Source organism: Haemaphysalis longicornis, unplaced genomic scaffold, assembly GCF_048455015.1.
Source record: "Haemaphysalis longicornis isolate Haplotype H1 unplaced genomic scaffold, Haemaphysalis longicornis Haplotype H1 scaffold_1, whole genome shotgun sequence".
Taxonomy (NCBI): domain Eukaryota; kingdom Metazoa; phylum Arthropoda; class Arachnida; order Ixodida; family Ixodidae; genus Haemaphysalis; species Haemaphysalis longicornis.
The window spans coordinates 178,358,080-178,376,221 of NW_027526203.1; the positions used below are offsets into that span (position 1 = coordinate 178,358,080).

Genomic DNA, 18,142 nt, shown 5'->3' on the forward strand with positions numbered 1-18,142 from the left:
CGTAAGCCTGTCTTTGCTATTCAACAACAATACTGCTTGTAATACACACCCCCTCTGTGATTGGCTGAGAAGGCGTGACGTAATTTAAACAGTTGGCGGGAACGATTACGTCATGCATTGGCAACTTCAGGCTGCGTAAAAGTGACGTAATGCTACGTAACAGCATGAAAATGGCGGTTGTTTTTGTCGCAAAATACAAGCAAAATAGGGCACAATATTGCCCCGGCTTACGGCGCCGCGAAATGTGCGGCAATTTGCAGCAGGCGCAGTTTCGCATGCGCGCTGTTTAAAGCATGTTTCCTACCGAAACAAATTATAGTTTCAACTGCTTCCAAGTCAGCGATCATGCGACATACAAATAACATGCAGTATTTTGCTTTTATGTTTGGCAATGAAATAAAAAATATTTGTTTGGCGTAACCGCAACATAAGAGGGCAGTACAAGCCTCTCCATGACAAAGAGAACCCAATGCATGGCATTTGTCCATACTTGTCCTAGTAAGCTGTTGGGTCACATGATCGAACTCAAGAGAAAAATAACAATGAAAAGTGACTATTTAGTTCATTACAGCGCTGATTGCAGCCGAGCTTGACGAATGAGTGAATCGGTGACATCGGTGTGCTCCGCGGTTATCAGGCGTAGCGCTTCGCTGCTCTTATGTGTCATAGAAGCGATAGTCGCGGCCGTCTTTTTCTGTGATCACGCCATAAACTTGTAACATAGCAGCAGACGATGGCGTGGCGGCGGTGGCGGCAGGGAAGGTGATAACGCAACAAAGCTTGCATTGAAGCAGAGAGCCCAGCTATGTTAATAAAAGCGATTGAAAGAAATAAATAGATACGGTAAAAAAATTGTGTGATGTTCTTTAGCTCGACATCCGCCTTTCGCTCGCTTTTGGATCAACGTTACTCGATCGCCTTGTGGTGTTGGCGCCAAGTCTGACCTCCAGAAATGTGTTTTTCTTGTCAGCCTCAGCTACCGTCTTAATTTTTATAGTACATGTCAAGTGTTTTTATATCTTTCTTGCACAATATTTGATACCTTGGTAGCGATCGTTATGAGTGACTCGTCAAATTACACTGCATGTCGTCATAGCTATAGGTGCAACACGTCACTGATTGCTTACGTCGTGCTTACGCAAAAAAACATGGGCGAAATGCCGGCAATTTGTGCAGTCGAGAATAGGGGCCTAGGGCCCCTATTCTCGACTGCACAAATTGCCGGCAATTACGTCACGACTTCTCAGCCAATCACAGAGGGGGTGTGTATTATAAGCAGTATTGTTGTTGAATAGCAAAGACACGCTTACGTTGTCATGTCCGCTGTATTTAGTGTGGTTTTTCATTGCCGGCCAAGAATTATGCACCTTTAGTAACGAGAAATAAGGCAAACTTCAGAACTGGTATCCGTAAACGACATGAAACGTCAAAATGACGACAGCACACACAACCGCTTTGTCAACCGGAAGCACGTGACGAAAATTGAAAGCCAATCAGAAAAGACTTCCGGAAAATTGCCTGAATTGCCGGCAATTTGTGCAGTCGAGAATAGGGCCCTAGGGCCCTAATACAACAATCAAACTTAGGAGCAGTCCGAGGCAGTAAAATGATATCAAATTAGAAGAGACACCAGTTTTGACTCTAAATATGGCTGTGTTGCGTTGTTTTTGTTTGTTTTTTGCAACTGACCCACTGGTTTTGAGAGTATGAAAATTAAATATGTTGATTTCGTATTTAAGTAAATAAACAGTGAACAAAGTTTCACAAACAACAATATTTTGCTGTTTTACGTACGCAAGTATTATATTTTTTATTGCCGATCGAAGACGCTGCGTCCGAGAGTGCTGGAAATGGCATTTGAAATCTTAAATGTCTCTCTCGGTGCTGATTTGGCTCAAATGTCATTTGAGCCAAATGACATTTAAAAACCTAGTGTAGCAGCACAACTTGGCATTTGATCCAAATGACATTTGGTTCAAATGACGTTTAGACCACAGTGTAGCAGGGGTATAAGAAACAACAGCCTGTCTTCGACCTTCTGCATGCAGACTTACTTTTGAATAACCTGCAAACAATGTAAAATATTTACCACTTTCACCTTGTCTTTTTATTTTACGGTGGGGGGAGGGGTGCTTTTTTTCTTTCAGCTTGTTTTAAGTTGATGGTTTGATTATTTATTTAGGCATTCACGAGAAGACATATTCTAAGTCCAACTGAGTAGACGTGTTCCGATTTTTATTATGCTAAGCATCACACTCTGCATGCTCATCACCAGCACGGACGAGTTGCAGTGAGTGAGTAAAGATAACACGGGACTATATTATGAGCATGTGACCGCCTAAGAGGCCACATACTTGAGCACAATAACGGGCATCTTATGTGGCATGGCAATAATAGCTGTTGCCCAGAAGGTGGGAAACATACCACAATTCAAACTGAATAGACAGTTCGAGTTTTTCCAACTTTTTATTGTAAACACCCGAAATTTCTGCAGAAACAAGAGAGTAATTATAAAGTAGCCAGTGACATGAAAGCGGCGAAGTTCCAACGGTAGGTCACGAAAAGCACGCAAGACTAAAAGGTCGATCTTTAGACGGCGTCCGCTAGCGTCACTAAATAAAAACTGAATAAAAACTGAATAAAAGACCCTAGATCCACTGAACAAGCGTAGCTTAGGGTTCGTTGCGCGCGGCCATCAGCGCACGTTCCTCCGCACCTTGTCCAGTTCGTGCCTCACCTCACGCAGCGATCTCTGGATTTGAGCCTCACACACTTCGTACAGCTTGCGTGCTCTGTTTTTGGCGCGCTCGCGCTCCAGCTTCATGTAATCGAGGCGCGTCATGTCGCACTCCTTCTTGCCCAGTTGAACGAAGGCGCAGCCGGTGGAACGCGAGTGCTCCTCGACCGGGTCGTCGTCGGGCGCCCAGCCGTCCATTTCCTTGAAGCACACGTAGCAGCGGGCGAGGTCCGGCTCGTTCTCGCTCGAGCAGTGGTAGAAGCCTGCCTCCGCCATCTTTTCCGGCGTGCACTTGCAGTTGCCCGTCAAGGGCCACTGCGCAAAAGACGCCAGTCGGTTTTCCTGCAGGTCCATGGCGAGGTCGGTTCGATGCAGCAGGACGGTGTTGAGGGTCAGGTCGACGGCCATGGCGCAGGATGCGCAGGGTAGATGGACTGGTTGATGTGCAGGGTAGAGGAAACGCCGCCGGCACTACCACGAAACTTAAACGTACCCAAGACGACTGCACGCAACGACCACGGAGCAAGAACATATATAGGCGGGGAAACGCCCCCAATTCGGCAAGCGCGGACGAGCGATCAGATAATGTCACACTGATAACCAAGGCCGACTGCAAACCTTCGCAGCTGTGACGGCGAAGGAGAGGGCAGAGGCACCTGACGGACGAAATGACAGCGGCGAAAAATTCATTCCGTGGCTGCGCAGTGAAATGCCTATCGCGGCGGCTGCGCCGGTTGGTCCAGTTGGAAGGGAGTCATTGCGGTGAAACAGCGCGCAAAATCGGGACACAGAGAAGAAGACGACTCGAGCCGTTGATAGCCAGTTGATAGTCAGCGCTCGGGTTGTTGTCTTCTTCTCTGGTGTCCCGCTTTTGCGCGCTGTTTCACCGCAATGATCGCTGGGAAGTATCGTTCCCTCTCCTGCCTTGTTCTTGATTCGCGACAACCACGGAAACGCCAAGTGGCTTCTGCGGCGAACAAAACACGAAATTTACTTGAATATGAAGAAAAATAATAACTGCATGCTCTTCGGTTACTGTTGAGTACAGACGGAAAAAGGCGCACCTGCGCCTTTATCTCCAACCTGCTTGTACCTCAACTCGAGCTGGTTGTTTTTGGCTTTTCCGCATGGCGATTGAGCTGTGCAAGAAAGCCACACAGGGCTAAACTTGTAAGAAACATCTCTGATGTAAAGCAGCTCATCCATGTTTTAATTAATGCTTAAGGCAAATTAATTAACGCTTAAGGCCAATTTGTTCGCAATGCGATCTTTAACCGTTTTACACCCCTCCTCCTACCCTGCTTTTCTTTATAGCTTTCCTCCTGCTCAGAGACGGCCTTTTCACTGTATTTTCTGTGTAACATAGAATGCGTAACATAGAATGTAACATAGAATGCGTGGCTACAGCAGCTCGGATAAACTAGAAAATGACAAGAATGAGAAGATGGGCGTCGCTTCCACAGATAATTTTTTTTATCATTCGTGTCGTGGAATTGCCGAGGTGAGTCTTTGGAGCTTGGTAAGAAACTGCTTCAATGCACAAAACAAACCGTTATAAACAAAAAGCATTGCATTAGCAGCATAGCCTGTGACATTATGCAGCTGAAAGAATGCCAGATAAAATATATGAATGAAAAAAAAAGGAAAGGAAGGTCCACCGGCAGGCGTAATTTGTCATAGCTGCTTAATTTCCCCATGTCTACATATTGAAATCGCCTTTACTACCAAAAAATGCAAGGCAGGAGGAGGAGTGCAAAACGCTTAAAGGTCGCATGGCGAAAGAAAGTGCGCGTTACTTGAGCACGATGGATGAGGTGCTTTACATCAAAAGTGTTTCTTACAAGTTTAACCCTGTGTGGCTTTCTTGCACAGCTCAACCGCCATGCGGAAAAGCCAACTTAATCGAACAGCTCGAGTTGAGGTACAAGCACGTATGAGACAAAGGCGCAGGTGCGCCTTTTTTCGTCTGTACCCAACAGTACCCTAAGAGCATGCAGTGGTTAATTTCTCCAAATTCAAGTAAATTTTGTGTTTTGTTCGCCGCCGAAGCCACTTGGCGCTTACGTGGTTTCCGCGGATCAAGAACAAGGCAGGGGAGGGAACTAGGTTTCCCAGCGATCATTGCGGTGAAACAGCGCGCAAAACCGGGACACCAGAGAAGAAGACAACAACCCGAGCGCTATCAACTGGCTATCAACGGCTCGTGTCGTCTTCTTCTCTTGTGTCCCGGTTTCGCGCGCTGTTTCACCGCAATGAACTTCTTCCAACTGGGGCCCTATTCTCGACTGCACAAATTGCCGGCAATTCAGGCAATTTTCCGGAAGTCTTTTCTGATTGGCTTTCAATTTTGGTCACGTGCTTTCGGTTGACAAAGCGGTTGTGTGTGCTGTCGTCATTTTGACGTTTCATGTTGTTTACGGACACCAGTTGTAAAGTTTGCCTTATTTCTCGTTACTAAAGGTACATAATTCTTTGCCGGCAATGAAAAAACATACTAAATGGAGCGGACATGACAACGTAAGCCTGTCTTTGCTATTCAACAACAATACTGCTTGTAATACACACCCCGCTGTGATTGGCTGAGAAAGCGTGACGTAATTTAAACACTTGGCGGGAACGATTACGTCATGCATTGGCAACTTCAGCCTGCGTAAAAGTGACGTAATGCTACGTAACAGCTTGAAAATGGCGGCTGTTTTTGTCGCAAAATACAAGCAAAATAGGGCAAAAAATTGCCCCGGCTTACGGCGCCGCGAAATGTGCGGCAATTTGCAACAGGCGCAGTTTCGCATGCGCGCTGTTTATAGCATGTTTCCTACCGAAACAAATTATAGTTTCAACTGCTTCCAAGTCAGCGATCATGGAACATACAAATAACATGCAGTATTTTGCTTTTATGTTTGGCAATAAAATAAAAATTATTTGTTTGGCGTAACCGCAACATAAGAGGGCAGTACAAGCCTCTCCATGACAAAGAGAACCCAATGCTTGGCATTTGTCCATACTTGTCCTAGTAAGCTGTTGGGTCACATGATCGAACTCAAGAGAAAAATAGCAAAGAAAAGTGACAATTTGGTTCATTACAGCGCTGATTGCAGTCGAGCTTGACGAATGAGTGAATCGGCGACATCGGTGCGCTCCGCGGTTATCAGGCGTAGCGCTTCGCTGCTCTTATGTAAGCGATGGTCGCGGCCGTCTTTTTCTGTGATCACGACATGAACTTGTAACATAGCAGCAGACGATGGCGTGGCGGCGGTGGCGGCAGGGAAGGTGATAACGGTGATAACGCAACAAAGCTTGCATTGAAGCAGAGAGTCCAGCTATGTTACTAAAAGCGATTGAAATAAATAAATAGATACGGTAAAAAAATTGTGTGATGTTCTTTAGCTCGACATCCACCTTTCGCTCGCTTTTGGATCAACGTTACTCGATCGCCTTGTGGTAGTGGCGCCAAATTTGATCTTCAGAAATGTGTTTTTCTTGTGAGCCTCAGCTACCGTCTTAATTTTTATAGTACATGCCAAGTGTTTTTATATCTTTCTTGCACAATATTTGATACCTTGGTAGCGATCTTTATTAGTGACTCGTCAAATTACACTGCATGTCGTCATAGCTATAGGTGCAGCACGTCACTGATTGCTTACGTCGTGCTTACGCAAAAAAACATGGGCGAAATGCCGGCAATTTGTGCAGTCGAGAATAGGGCCAGCGCCCACGATTCGTACGGTCTCGGAGCTCGCTTTACCCCCACGCGGGAAACTGCTCAACCTAGGCCAGTCTAGCTTACGCTACAAAACACACAGGAATCGTGGGTAGAAATTTATTATAGCGCGGGTATGGTAATCCCGGCGCATGCACTATAAAGGCCCTAGGACCTTTGTAATTTTCTATGATTTTTTTCGTGTGGGGGGTGTGTGGCGCGCAGTTTTACGATACCGGGGATTTAAGTGAGCTCCGCAACGTGGCACTACGCTCGCTAGCGATTCCTGTCTACATCGCTCTGGGACCGGAGACGATCTGCTGGATCCTAGCCATTTGCAGCTTTGCTGTAAAAAAAAACATTAAAATCGAGGTTAGGTAAGAAGTTGTAATTACCGCAGGCATTCGCCTTGAAAGCACGTGAGCAGACTTAAGTTGCCCGCGTAAATTTTGTTTTGCCTATTCCTACAGGAAATCTTAACATGCGTTAAGGACCACAGTCTTTCTAGTTTTAAATACTATAACCTTTCTTGGTATACTTAAACCCGAAAATTTCTGCTTGTCTGTCTGTCCGTCTGTCCGTCTGTCCGTCCGTCCATCCGTCCGTCCGTCCGTCCGTCCGTCCGTCCGTCCGTCCGTCCGTCCGTCCGTCCGTTTGTCCTTCCGTCCATTTGTCTATCTATCTGTCTGTCTGTCTGTCTGTCTGTCTGTCTGTCTGTCTGTCTGTCTGTCTGTCTGTCCGTCCGTCCGTCCGTCCGTCTGTCCGTCCGTCTGTCTGTCTATCTGTCTGTCTGTCTGTTCCTCGATTCAGCACTCCGACCAAAAGTTAAACGAATACCAGAACCAGAGGTTTACATGGGCAAAACTTTTTCAAACCGCCAAATCTAGAAGCACACTTCATATTTGAATATATAGTTCAGCAAAAAAGAAAACATTAGGCATATTTGCGGAAAAACACCAAATTATTAAAGGTATTTCCAGTGTTCTTTAAATTTGAAATACGTGGCTGATTGATTTTTGGGGGTGGGGAATAACAAAAACTACGCGCCGAAAAAATATTTTGACCCAAAAATACAAAGAGAGCATGGGACAAGTTGGGATTTCGTGACGGCGTTCCAAGTTCTAGAGCAACAAAGGTTACATTGCGTGGCGCGTGAACAGTCGAACACGCAAAAATTGAATTGATTTTAGCACACCTCCTCCGTGTTTATCGTGGCAGGAATGAAACGGGAGGGAGAGAGCGTGAGAGGTGGAAGGGTAAGAGAAGAGAGGCATTTACGTGGCAGGGGTGCCAGGAGATTATCTTCTTCTGACGAAATCTGCAACGGAGTGAGCAGATACGCGACCAATTTTTTGGCGATCGCTAAAAATAAACCTTCCTCTATGCTTGTAACCACAGAAATACTTCCGCTGGCTCAGATAGCGTTCCCTATAATTTTGTAACGTTTTTGTAAATTGTCTTTTTTTTCTTTTTTTAATGTTATCAAAAAATGTTTTTCACACGGCATGTTTCAGCCCATTCCTATACAGGCTGAAGGGACACAAATATTTTTTCCCAAATAAAAATTTCTGTTTTCTACTCTTACTTCACAGTCCTTCAGTGCTCATAAAAACATTGATGGAGAGTTCTTTATGGTACCACTAAATAGTTATCTGACCAAATTTAATATGCTAGTACTAAGTCAAATAGGTTGTATCCTCGTCATTTGGCAAGTCTGGAGCTTGTGTTTTCACCTGACTACGTTAGGAAATATATCGTTCCCAATGTGTGTTTTAAATTCGTTCTGTATTCAACTGATGGATTTAATACGAATAAAAACAATATCATTTTCATAAACTGGAATACTATGACTTCACCGCACAGCTTCGACTTGCTTGAAGAATGTTTGTGCTAACCGAGAAGAAGTTATTGTTTAGGGTGTGTATTTCGAGACAAAAATAATGAATCAAGGCAGTGCCTTCAGGCTCATTCCTGGGTTTCTTATGGATTTTTGTGTGTAATAATAACCTTACTTACTCCATCAACGCATCACATTGCATCTTCTTTGATGATAATACCTCAGTATTATGGGCTGATAAATCCCTGTTTGTTCTTCATAGTTCTCAAAGTTACAAAAAGGTGTCTGATTAAAATAAGAATTTATTTCACGTAAAGGGGAACTGATTGTAATTGAAAATATAGCCTTAACCGAGTAATAAAATCATTTAAAATTAATCTATTATTTCCCACGTTACTTTTCCTACAACGTCTATATTACGGCAGTACATATGTACACTTATGGCGCTGCATAAAGAGCGGGGCCACCGGTAGAGGCGCATTTATCGGTAATAAATAATTGAACTGAACCATCTTTATTTTTTAACGGAAGAGGTTGAGGCGTTATAAAATAGAGTATGGTATCAGTTACAAGTAATTATTTCTACTAACGTTACACGAACAAGTCTGCTTTTCTTCCATCGAAATAAATATTTATCTGATCCTTTCCCTTTCAGATAAATAAACGTTTATATCTCTCTCTGATGAGGGCAGTCAAGTGGTTTCGCGAGAACCGACGAATAATTATTCCCTTGAATACTGAATTAATAATTTCAGGCCTATGCCGAGATACTTATCAGTTGTTCCTGCCGTAACACTTCACTCACAATACTCGCATGTTGCAGTGGGCTACCACGTCGAGCATTCACAGCAAAATTACCGCTTTTACCATTTCAGCATTATACAACCACACCTACTTTATTAAGGAGATCTATCCGCTTTCTTTTGACTTCGTACACAGTTATATACTATATGCTTTTGTTGCATGTAGGCGGGTGTAGGTGAGACTGCTGAGCACAAATGCCTGGATCAGCCGTATAGGTCCCATTTCTTTGAGCCACTTGTTGCGGGCCGCAATTCTGCGAGTGAGGTCGGTGGCCTGATTCACCTGAGAAGCGAGCTGTGCTTGGCATTTAGCGTTCGTACGATGGCGCTCTATGTAGCGCCCCCGTAATTTCAGAATTGCCACTTGGGTAACATCCTGACCAGCAATACGGACCCCAATGGTGGGAGTGTGGTGTGGGTGGTCGGTTGGTTCGGCGGGGGGTATTAAAAGCTGATATTTTTTGGTTGCACATCCATGCGTGATCTCGTGAGCGGCAGCGGCTCGTTCCGTTCGTACACCTGCATTTAACTTAAACGGAATTGTGGCTTGCCCGTTAAAAGGTCATAACACAACAATATTTCGGTGTCAGGTGCGTGCAAAGTATTTACATATTAGCTGATCGAGATGCATAATTTCAAAATAATAATTCTAGTCTGTTCTCAGTCAACAAAATTTACCACATATAGCCCGGACAAAATAATGTTCATATAAACAAAAAATTGATAACAACCGTACTATAACGCGACAATACTACACCTTAATATATTACGACAAACATTACGGCAATCTGATATCCTACTTTTCAGCAAATTGATTCTGTAGTAGTCTAACTGCAGCAATAAATTCGTGATCATCGTTGTCTTCTGCTGAAAACATATTTCATGGTCTTCTTTTGCACCGATCGCTACATCATCACTTATTGTTTTTATCTAGTTGGGGTTGAGTCATTTTGAGGCGCAGTGTAAGCATAGCGTAGGCCGTGAGCTCTTTTCTTCCTGCATTGCACGTATGTATTTTGTTGAAATATGAAATCTACTAATGACTTGCCATCAATTCTTTGCACTCTTGTTTTGGTCGTTCTGAGTTCTTTTCATCAGCACTTATGTACGTAATTAAACGCACTTCATTTTCTGACGCCGAGGCACACCTTCCAATTGTAACTACGTTGGCATTTTTTGCAGCTGATATAGCTTTTTTTGTTTTGTAATAACTCATCAATAGTCCCGTGCATTTTTATACTATTGCAAACTCGTCTACAAATTAATTCACCGTAACCTCTAAAACACTTGGAGTAATAAAGAGGACTGAAACCAAATTTGAGATAGGGCCTCTGTTTTGGTCAAATTTTCGAACTTGGGAGCGATCAGTGAGTAAGGTGCACTGTGACGAAGCGCAATTAAGTGAGTTCTTACAGCGTGTGCAACCTCAAGGCAAGCTGTGCCTGTGCGGTGGCTTTGAGTAGAACGAAGTGTGGGATTTAGACGAGCGCTGTGCGCCTACAAGGGGTTCATTACTGGTTGTGATCTGTGAGCATTTGGTGTATCGCACGCACGATATAATTTTGGTAACGTGCTTATTCTATTCCGACAATATGGATCCGACATCTTCTTACTGCTCGTCCCAACGTGTGCAGGTGGATCTTCGGCAGCTGCTGCTTGGTTGCTGCTCTCCCCTGGCCGCACACGCGAGAAGCACCCTGACCAAGCGCAGCTGCTCCTACGGTGGTTCCCTTCGGAGCAGCACAGTGGTAGTGTCCACGGCTGCGGCCGCCGCCGGTGGCAATCCCGGTGGTGCGGTTTCAAGCCTGCGCCGGCAGCACCGGTGCAACGGCTTTCACTCCGCCTCAAGCGCCGTTGTGCCGCTGCGCACACTGGGCCACCCCGGACAGAACCTGAACAACGCGGGCCACTCCCGTGGCAGTGGCAACGCGGTCCCCCGCGTGCCCATCTACGCATAGGCTCGTCGTACGCGGGAAGCTGCATATGAGCGAATAGAACGCAGCTGTTTTGTGGCTATTACATTGGATTGGTCTTCTGCTCCTGCTCCTGGAAATGTAACGCTTTCAATTCTTCACGAAATCGCTAATTATGGGGTCATTAGGTGCCGATTTTTTAAACCGGTTTTTGTTGAAAACCTCAATTAACGGTGGTCACTAATCGACGGACCGCTCTGTTGGCATGGGTCTGTTTCCCAACAAACCATTCCCATTTGGGTACAAACCACGCACTTTCTTTATAACTTAGGGCCATGTACCATTTCGCTTGGAAGACTTTGCTTTGATTTTCGGCCACTGCGAAGAGGTCTGAAAGAAAAGTCGCTGCTTCAAGCACTAAAGGCCTAGGTCCGAGCACCAAGGGTTCTACAGCTTCTTTGCATTTTATAAAAGATTCCTTCGTTCAATCGTCTGCGCTTTTTTGCGGATATAGGGGTGGTGTTGCATCCTTGAAGTGCGTTTGTGGGCGGGGTAACTCACATCGCCATGTTTAATAGCATTCTGCATCGTGCCGTAAGCGTGGGGCTTGTTCTTACATGAGAACAAAATGCCGCATATATGTGCTTTTCGAACATTGATCAATGGAAACAATGTACATAATTCTGCTTTTAAGCAAAGGTATGCTACCTGCTTCAATTAACCTGTTTGACTCTACCGGTCCTGTCAAAATTTCAAGGTTATTGCTGGAAATCGGCAACAGCAAACATAACAACTTTGTTATGTTTGCTGTTGCCGATGTTGCAACATTTCGCATTATTTCGTGATTTAAACAAGGTGACTGTAAGCCCGTGAACTGACCTGTATTTTGGTTTCATGTGAATAACAATACGTGTGCTCAGAATGGGGACAGGGGAGGAGTGAAGAACAAGTGATTTTTTATAATTGTCTGGAGGAGTCCCCAATTACCCTCGCCCATTCTCACTGTATAAGATTGCAGGTTCACACTTACTATAACACCTGACTCCGGCAGTGTCTCATTACGGACAAGGCCGATTCGAAATGAATCGTAGTTTTTCCAGTTCATTGGGTTATTGTATATGCATTGCTTTCCCATATGCAGCGTGGGTAAAGACTGGAGATCTCTTTTTTTGGTGGATGTCAACTTGTATACCAAGGTGGTTGGTAAAGGTTAAGAGCTTTCTTGGCACGTGATCAAGATTGGATAAGGTTTTGTCTAAGGTGTTAGCGTTTGACATTCAGATGATTTTACAAATGCCAGGCTTTGCCTTCAAATTGGGTCTTTAGCTAACCCGAAGTCTTAGTTAAAGAACGGATTATGCAGCAGTATCACAAATTAGGCAAAAAACAAGGGTGCCTTTGCATGCACGTTTTCATGCATGCCCGCACGTGTGAAAATTTCATGCAAAGAACAAGCAGATCTTTCGACTTCAATCCCTATCAACCTATGTTCGTTTATAAAGAGGTAATATCAGGAAGGTAATTAGCGAACCGAATCAAGGACTGCTACAATGAAAGTATAGCTAGTCCCGTGCATCATTAAAAAAACTCTTATCTAAAACTTCTGTCTGCCGTCATTGCTCCTAGAGGCGTCTTACCAATGTGGTGTAGCTTGAGAAAATGTGTTACTAATGGAATTTCACACTTGAGCAGAAGCCACCGTTAAACATACGTCAGCATCAATCCCTATATTCCTCAAAACTTTAGTAAATGATAAAACTTCAGCATATTGTGTCATTTTGTGCCGTTCAAGGTATAATGAAGATATGTATTTCAGTAAATGCGTTCATATTTCATATTGGTTCGTTAGGATTGTGAACGAAATATCATAAATAGATACAGAGCCATAAGTACTGCACTTTAAGTTCATTTGTGTCCAAAGGTAGCACAAAAGTGGCGATAGACAGCACTTCCTACGTACAGTAGCAAATGTTCACGCGGCTTTTTTACACGAGGTGAGCCCGCTTACCACAACTCAGTTGTGTCGCGCTGAAGAAGCAAATTGTCCTTCCAACCACAAGTGACCAAGATATATAGGGCAAAAGGGGTTATATTAATGCCCATGTCACAGCAATATGTACACAAAACAGCCTGGCAGAGTTCTTAATGGTGTTGATAAACTTTTAATTGGTTCACATACAGCACGAAAACACCCCTGAAAGTTCTACACGAAAGAGCCGTGACCTCCCTTCATTGCAAAAGCTGTGGAATATGTTCACAGCCAGTAATGTACGCTGGTAGGTGCATGTGCTCCTTACCGTTTCCTACAGGGCCTATCTTAGATCAACTGTGACCTTTCGCCCTACTAACCACCCATTACAGGAAAAAAAATGTTAGTGATAGCCGTGATGAGTTGGCGTCATGCGCGCTCTCCACCCTCTTTCTCCCAAGCGATAATGTTTTATCATCAGTATCAGTTATATAAATATGATGCTAAACACAAATTCTCATACTCAACGTTTCAGACATTTCACACATAACACGCTAGACATGAAACCCCTCTAATCCCTGGCCAGTATGATTTTTGTGAGGTCTGATTTTTTCCTCATTTACTAGCACTCTTTGGGGCAGTTTAGAACTAATGATTCCAGTCTCGTTTCAGTCGTTCATTTTATCAACGTGGTCATAAATCATTAGACAGAGCATTGGTCGGCGATCTGTGCCTTAATTGCTGTATGTATTTTCTCAGGTGCGCACTCATTCCACAAAACTAAGGGATCAGACATCATCGCGGTTTTACTTTCGTCTCTCTCTCTCTCTCTCTCTCTCTCTCTCTCTCTCTATATATATATATATATATATATATATATATATATATATATATATATATATATATATATATATATATATTACCTACAGGCATACACATATGTATAATAATATCTTGTCTGATCAGCACCAATGTACAAATCGCTTCTGGTGGCGGCATCGAGCTGGCCGCTAGATGTATCGCCGATGTGCCAGTAGGCAATCCCTACAGGTGCGGTTTGGGTTCAATGAAAGAGTTTTGGAATGGGGTATCGAAGTTTCTTGCGAGCAGAATGAGGTGCGCGATCCTTGTGTCGTCGCGTGTGCAGATGTGCCGTATGTGTAAGTGAAGTAAAGGGGAGGACTTAATATTGGTAAAATACTACCAACTGCGAACAGGATACTGTGAAGCAAAAAATCGTTTCCCTTCTACTGCATTAGACGGCTGGAAACTTGGATAGTAAATGGGATATGGGGCACAGAAAAAGATTTTTATGGCAGAGTTACTTTACTTACGCGCTTTAAGAGTGGCATATATTTTCTAAATTGAGCAGGCAGCCTTCAAATTCTTATTTTTATATCATAAATTTATTTTCAACTTTTTAAGTGTATTACGCACACATTCGTGTACCGAAGAAACTCAAATGTTACATAGTATTCACATATCAATTCTTGTTTTCGGCAAGGTCGCTCCAGTTTCGACCGAAGACGAAAATACTCGTTTGGTATGAAAAAAAAATGTACATACTAACTGTTCTATCCTCGTAATAAAATCCGGTATGGTACAGGAAAGTGTTATATGGTTTGTGAAGCTAGTCGTTCGTGCGAATCGTGAACACGTGAGAAGATCACACAGCAAAGACAGTTTGTGTTGTGTATATCCATTTGTGTGTTTCCTCATTGCGCACTACATTTTCCCACTTCGGCCAGTTAACATGGCCAAGCGTTTATCGCGCAAATTTACAGACATGTGCATTAAAGCTACTGCTTTGCGCTTACCGTATATGATGTATTCCCTTATGGTGAACCTTAAACGCGTAATATTGTGGTATGCTGGAAAAAAATATGTATGTTGTTTCACGCACGAAAAAGCAAGAGTGACAAGAACAAAACTGTACGCATTGTATTAACCAAATAAACTAAACTGACTATGTCTGACCCATTGTTCACTGTGTTTGATTAGGTGTGGAGCGATAATACGTTGGCGGTAAAGGGGCGCAAATATGCCAAACCTTGCGCGCCAGAACGTTGTAGCAATGAAGGCGTTATGAGGTATGGAATTAAATGAATATAAGCGTGTTCTCAGAACGATTCGAAGTAACAGGTTGTCTTCAGTGAGGGGTTAAATCCTTTTTTTTTTGCTTCCTTTTCCCCCCCGGTGTCCCAATGCCGCAAGACAAGTGGGCCCTGCAAAAAAGTAACAGTCAGCGCGTCTCTACAGCCAACGCAGAATGAGTAAGCATATATGAAATCCAATGTGACGAATAAACACCCAACATTAAGTTGTTCTGTCAATAGCCCGGAAAAGAGGTACTGTGCTTGGGGTGGCTGAAGTTGGTTAGCAGTGCTCATAACATGTTTGGTAAAGTGCCAGACGTCAGAAAAGAAGGGCCTGAAGTGTAGCTCATGGAGTGCAGACGTATCTCGCGACACACTTTTTTGGAGACATTTAATTCAGGTATGAACAAAAAAGAAACCACACAATTTTTACTGATCCACCTAAAGAATGCCATTCCCTGATTCAATAAAATTACGAAGACCGGTCATTTTACTTAGATTTAAACATAAACCTGCTCAAAAAAGCAACAGCCATAGCTAAAACATGTTTCCACATTTTTATCTTTCAATGAGGCGTCACACTTTGTGTGTATATATATATATATATATATATATATATATATATATATATATATATATATATATATATATAGACGTACGTCCCGTACGTCTCTGTTCTACAAAATGCATTACGAGGGTTCTGGCTTCAGCAGTCTGAAATGCCTTTGGCTATCCCCGACTTCCGACCACGTCTTACGTGCGGCCGCTGGGAAAAAGACGTTCTACGCCTTCCCGCGGTGGCCGAGGGGCGGCGCTAGTTGACCAGGCTCTGAGCAGTCGTAAATACAAAAAAACCCCACGGTATAGTCGAGATGGGAGTCACTGCGGAACTAGCTCAATGGTAGAGCACCGCACGCGTTATGCGGAGGTTGTGGGTTCGATTCCCGTTCTGGAAAAAACGGCGCATTTTTTCTCGACTTGAATTTTCCATTATTTATTTCCTGCATAAAAAAAGGCAATCATACCTCATTCGGCACTATAAAACACTGTTAAAACGCCAAACAGCACTGGCAATAAGGACTGCAACTTTGATATGTTTCCTTACGGAATCCCTCGTCCCGTACGTCTCTGTTCTACAAAATGCATTACGAGGGTTCTGGCTTCAGCAGTCTGAAATGCCTTTGGCTATTTTCGACTTCCGACCACGTCTTACGTGCGGCCGCTGGGAAAAAGACGTTCTACGCCTTCCCGCGGTGGTCGAGGGGCGGCGCTAGTTGACCGGGCTCTGAGCAGTCATAAATACAAAAAAAAAAAAACCCACGGTATAGTCGAGAAGGGAGTCGCCGCGGAACTAGCTCAATGGTAGAGCACCGCACGCGTTATGCGGAGGTTGTGGGTTCGATTCCCGCTTCCGGAAAAAACGGCGCATTTTTTCTCGACTTGAATTTTCCATTATTTATTTCCTGCATAAAAAAAAGGCAATCATACCTCATTCGGCACTATAAAACACTGTTAAAACGCCAAACAGCACTGGCAATAAGGACTGCAACTTTGATATATATATATATATATATATATATATATATATATATATATATATATATATATATATATATATATACATAAGACAGAAATATGAATTGGAAGTCAAGAAGACCTCGGAAAGCAAAGGGGAGGATGTAGTAGCTGAAGATAAAGAATTTGGAAAATAAGCAAGTGGAGAAAAAATGCCCGCCTGGTGGGATCCGAACCCACGACCTCCAGAATACCGGTCTGGTGCGATAACCACTACGCTACCGGCGGGGCTACCAGCCCCGCCGGTACCAGCCTACCAGCTACCAGGCGCTACCAGCCCCGCCGGTAGCGTAGTGGTTATCGCACCAGTTCGGTATTCTGGAGGTCGTGGGTTCGTATCCCACCAGGCGGGCATTTTTTCTCCACTTTCTTATTTTCCAAATTCTTTATCTTGAGCTACTACATCCTCCCCTTTGCTTTCCGAGGTCTTCTTGACTGCCAATTCATATTTCTGTCTTATTTTCAATTAGCAGCCCCTCACTTCCTATATATATATATGTATAGTTAAGAGAAAAGGTTCCTGGCTATGAGGTTAGCTGTACGATAGAGAAGTCAAACTGAAAAACATAACATTTATCCTAACGTTTCGACCAGGGACTGGTCTTTTTTCAAAGACCGGTTCCCGGTCGAAACCTTTAAATAAATGTTGTTTTTCAGTTTGACTTCTCTATCGTATATATATATATATATATATATATATATATATATATATATATATATATATATATATATATATATATATATATATAAGAGAGAAATAAGGGTTGGCAGTCAAAAAAACCTCGGAAAGCAAAAGGGAGGATGTGGTAGGTAATTGAAACACATAAAGAATTCTGGAGGTCGTGGCTTCGGATCCCACCTGGCGGGCATTTTTTCTTCACTTTCTTTCTTTCATTCCAAATTCTTTACCTGTTTCAATTACCTACCACATCCTTCCCTTTGGCTTTCCGAGGTTTTCTTGACTGCCAACCCTTATTTCTGTCTTACTTTCCCGAGCCCCTCATTTCCTATTCTGATTCGCTATATATATATATATATATATATATATATATATATATATATATATATATACAGAAATAAGGGTTGGCCGTGACAAATGCCTCGGGAAGCAAAGGAGACAATGCGGTAGATCATTGAAGCCGATAAGGAATTTTCAGACACAAAGAAAGTGGAAACAAAAATGCCCGCCGGGCGTGATCCCAACCCACGACATGCAGAATATGCGCCTAGTGCGATGACCACTAGGCTACCGGCGGAGCTATATCCCCTCCACTTTGTGTGGTATTTATGTTTAGATATTTTTGCTTCCTGCGCTCGGGGGGGGGGAGGGGGGGGAGGATGGGGTAGTGAGCGCCATAGAGTTTCTTACAATATAACTAGAGTGGAAACTGGCGCTGCGATCGTACGCCTCAATAGGCGTGATGGGTAGTTGTGGATTCGGATTGGCGCTCGATGGCTCCCGGAACTTACTATGGATTGCAGGCAGTTTCGTTTTCGTTTTGGATTTACATG

At 43.6% G+C, this 18,142-nt stretch overlaps 1 protein-coding gene and 1 pseudogene across 1 annotated transcript in view; one reads left to right on the top strand and one right to left on the bottom strand.

The window, feature by feature from the left end:
* LOC144139757 (RYamide receptor-like) overlaps nt 1-13,768 on the top strand; it is a 430,132-nt gene extending 416,364 nt beyond the window's left edge. The window contains exon 6 of the mRNA XM_077672022.1: nt 10,712-13,768. The gene's annotated coding sequence lies outside the window, so the exon portion shown is untranslated. The remainder of the gene's footprint in view (nt 1-10,711) is intronic.
* Nucleotides 2,627-3,288, bottom strand: LOC144167451 (baculoviral IAP repeat-containing protein 5 pseudogene; annotated as a pseudogene).
* Nucleotides 13,769-18,142: the final 4,374 nt, after the last annotated feature.